The sequence below is a fragment of the Erpetoichthys calabaricus genome, chromosome 8 (genome assembly GCF_900747795.2).
Source record: "Erpetoichthys calabaricus chromosome 8, fErpCal1.3, whole genome shotgun sequence".
In the NCBI taxonomy this organism is placed as follows: Eukaryota; Metazoa; Chordata; class Cladistia; order Polypteriformes; family Polypteridae; genus Erpetoichthys; species Erpetoichthys calabaricus.
In genome coordinates, this window is record NC_041401.2 from 122337569 (window position 1) to 122341847 (window position 4279).

Consider the following 4279-nt stretch of genomic DNA (forward strand, 5'->3'; position numbering starts at 1 on the left):
TGCTTTGGTTTTCGAGTTGATCTTAAAATTAATGTTGACCTGCTTCTATCCATGTTGGATGTTGCCTTAGAAGTTTGTTCTTGTGAAGGCATGTGTGAATCTTTTGTTGTCTTAATTTGTGTTCCACCCTTTGAGGACGGGAGTGTACCATGTTTGTTTTCATAAGTGGATGTACTTTGTTGGGTCGATGCAGTACTTCCTGGTGTTGATTTATGACTCTGTATTAATGAAGCCACTATTTCTGTTACATTCTTTGTTGTTTGCCTCTGATTTGTTGATGAATGTATTGTATATTCTGTAGTATGATTGGTCAGTTTAGATGGTGTGGATGAGTATAATTTTGATGAATGGGGATTCATTGATGTACGAGTGTTTGTTGTTGAATCTTTCTTTGTCTGCTTTTGAGAATTTTGTGTGAAGTGTTCTGTCCCAATTATTTCTGAATTTTCATCGCTAATTTTTTTGATGTGATTTTTGTTTGGAGTTTTTATTGAAGTTAATGTTGGCAGTTTTATGATTTTGGTGGAGTTAGGTTCTTGAGATTTTTCTGAGAACTTTGTTGACCATGACTTTAAGTTTGTAGTTGTTTTTGTTTCTTCATTTTTTTTATTTAGTTTTATAGTAGAGGTTGTAGTGACTTCTGTTTGAACATGTATGTTTTTATCTGAAAGAAACTGATCCCGTGTTGAATTTCCTTGTATTGATTTTGTAGTTGTTCTCCAAATGTTTTTGGCTCTGCTGGTTTCCGTTTGTGATTGGTGACCTTCTGATAGTTTTCTTTCATTTGTTGTTGAAAATAATGGAAGTATTGAAGAATTTAACAGAATTGTTCTTTCCATTTTTGTAAAGTTTTGGTTTGGAGTTACTGTGATATTGTCACTGGAGAGAATTTTTCCATTTTGTGAACTTGTTTCTTCTCTTCTCACTGAGATGAATGAATATTAAAAATTAATTAGTACTTATTAGAAAGTTAATGTACACTGTTCAATATTTTAACATATTGATTATGTTTTTATCTGTAATGTTTTTGTCTTTTGTAGCATTTTTAATTACTGTACTTTTCTTTTAGTTTGGGGCAGCATTACTTTTGAAATGGTTTGTGCTAGAATGTAAGTATGCATTCAGATCTGGTCACTATATACATTAATTTTTTCTCTGGAAACTACAGTTTTTTTCCCTCTTCCTGAATACATGTCTGTTATATTGCCTGACTCTTGAAAGAATATAAGCAAGTTAGTGTCATGTGCAATAACTTATGTCTTATCTGAAGATGAACTATGCTCTGCATGCATAGCTCCTGGGATAAACTTTGGCTCCCTGTGACCTTATAGTAAAATTAACCCTTTAATTTTGTTGAGTTAGCCTTCATTCAGAGCCCAATTTTTTGTATATTTAAAAGTTGTACTCATAATTTGGAAATAATGTTATTCATTCAAATATTTTTCCTTCTATTGACCTAATTAAATTAAAGTAGTTATAAAATGTTTGAAAATGTTTATCATACACAATATATATATATCTATATATATATATATATATATATATATATATATATATATATCTATATATATATATGGGAGTGCAGTGGAGTGTGTACGCCTGATGAGCCCAGAATGAGGGCGATACACGTGTCGCGTACTCTTTGCATTTATTTGACAGTAAACTATTTCAACCATTCTATGATCTGCTCCTCACAAACTGAGGGCACCGTGGCGGATGTTAGCAGATTGCTGGCCAACCACAAGCGTTACCTGGTAGGTAACCACCCATACAATCAGATTGTGACACAGACTACGAATGCCGTGAATATATATATATATATATATATATATATATATATATATATATATATATATATATATATATATATATAAGTCTCAAACATCAAATCAAAGTTTTGTAAATAATTGTCAAAGTGATTATTGTTAGATGTTGTTTTGAAAAGTCTTTTCCATATTGCTCCTAGTATAATATTCTTTGTATTATTATTGATTTACAAAACTATTCATACCTTTAAAGGATAAATTCAGTATTTTTCAAGCTGAAGTAATTTCTTCACAATTATAGTGTAAATCATTTTCACAATGTGTCCCTTGTATTTATAACTCCATTATAAAATGGAAGAGTGGGCTAGTTATTTTTTTTTAATCCATAAAATATGCTTCACTTTAGAATGCAGTTTCATATTGCAAATTAATATATACTATGACTGTGAAGTAATAAATAATAATAAAGGATGTAAACGTATCCTTTAATTTATATTTTACTCAAATGCAGAGAATTTGTTCCAACAAGAAATACATAAAATATCTGTTAAATCAGTAGCAGTAAGGACCAAACTACATTAAACATGTGAATTAGTAGGGATATTGCAAAAGAGAGTTTACAGCTTAAAACTATGGTAGCAATGTTGGTCTCGTCCATTGCGAGAGATGGACGTCTGAAGCAGAGCTCCGTTAGCAGCGGTGTTATTTTTTAATATTATTTCTTTATTATCCTGAGATATCCTGTATTTATCCAACCCGAGGGTTCTACTGCAGTATATGCAAGCATATATAAACATGGTCGGTAAGAAAGGGGCTCAGAAAGAAATGGAAAAAAAAACTTAAGCTACATCCAAACCCAGAGCAGCAAGTCCAAGTTCAAACTCAAGGTACGGCCTTTCAGAGACTGACCTGGAACAGATGGGCGAAAGCCCTGACTCCTCAGGACCACGGTCCGCTGTATTGTCTCCAGTTGAGAGCGAAATGTGGTGCGAATGTGCGAGTGACGCAGGTTACAATAGCTCGCCGATTGGAGAAGATCATTTGAAACTGGAAAAGGCCTTGTAGTCCGCGCTTTCACCTACTCCGCGCGAGCCGGGAACACACGAGCCGGGAACATCGGCTGTATTAGAGCCCACCGCTTCACCTACAGTGTTCAAAAGCAGAAATGATCTGTCCGAACTGAAGGGGATGATCGCTGCGCTAAAGCAAGAGATAAAGAATGATATAAAGAAATGCGAGAAGGCAAGTGAGAAGCTGCTACGGTGGGAGCTGCAAGAGCTGCGGCAGGATAACAAAAACTCGGAGAAACGCGTATATATCCGCTTTGAGACGGCCTTTAATGCTATGCTGGATAAAATTGAGGAACACATTCAGGAAAGTGTGTCTAAACTGAGCACACTTGCCAATCAGCTGGAATATGTTAAGCAGGCATTCACAACTCGAATTGAAATAGTCGAAAATCTAGCATCCACCGCTGATGGAAAAGCAACAGCTGCCAGTTCCGAATGCAAAAAACTCGGAGACAGACTTGCTGCTCTGGAAGATGGAAACAGAAGGAATAATATTAGAATCGAAGGTCTGCCAGAGACTAGTGAAAATCCAAACCCAGTGAAATTCGCAGCTGAACTATTTTCTAAAATAATTGGAGAGGACTTTAAATCAGATACCGAGATAGCAGCAGCTTATCGCATACGCGGATCAAATACCTTTAGACCTAGGTCTTTTATTATCCGCTTTGAGAGATTATTATGTAAGCTAGATATGATGGCACTCAGACGCAAGCAAGAGATTATATTTGAAAATAACCACATTCGTATTTTCCCTGGTTTCTCTCCCGCAACAGCTGCTAAACATGTAGCCTTCTACAACATTAAACAGCAGTTACGGCAAGCCAATATTAAATACAGCCTCTAGTACCCTGCCAAACTGAAAGTGGATGTTCAAGGTGAATACCATGTCTTTTCAAGAAAGGATGAAGCAGAAAAGGAATTAAAAAAGCTGATCCCGACACTATTCTGAAACACAATAGTGAGTCGCATCCTGTCATGGCATGGCAAGGAGATATCACCTGCTATCTGATCCACTTGTAATGATACGGGTATTATAATCATACATCCTTTTCATTACTCTGAGGCTTTCTGTTTATGTTTTAATTACAGTTATGGACGTGTGTGTGGAAGAAATTAACCCTTTTTTTTTTCTTACTACCCTAAAGGAGACTGTTTAACATCATACCCTTGGTTAATTGTTATTATTGCATTAAGACTTACTATGCTTATCCTGGACCACTTTCTAACACCATCCCCTGGGTTTATTATCTTATTACTTTAAGATTGCTGAACGTTATATTATACATTTTATGCTTATAGTTGCTAATGATTATATATAATCATAGTTTGTTAATGATTATATTTTAGGCATATAGTATTTAGACTATATTGGCAATAGATATCTCTACTTTTTAATCCTAAAACACTGCTGCGTGGGGGCTTGTTTTGCTTTGAACGTGTTCT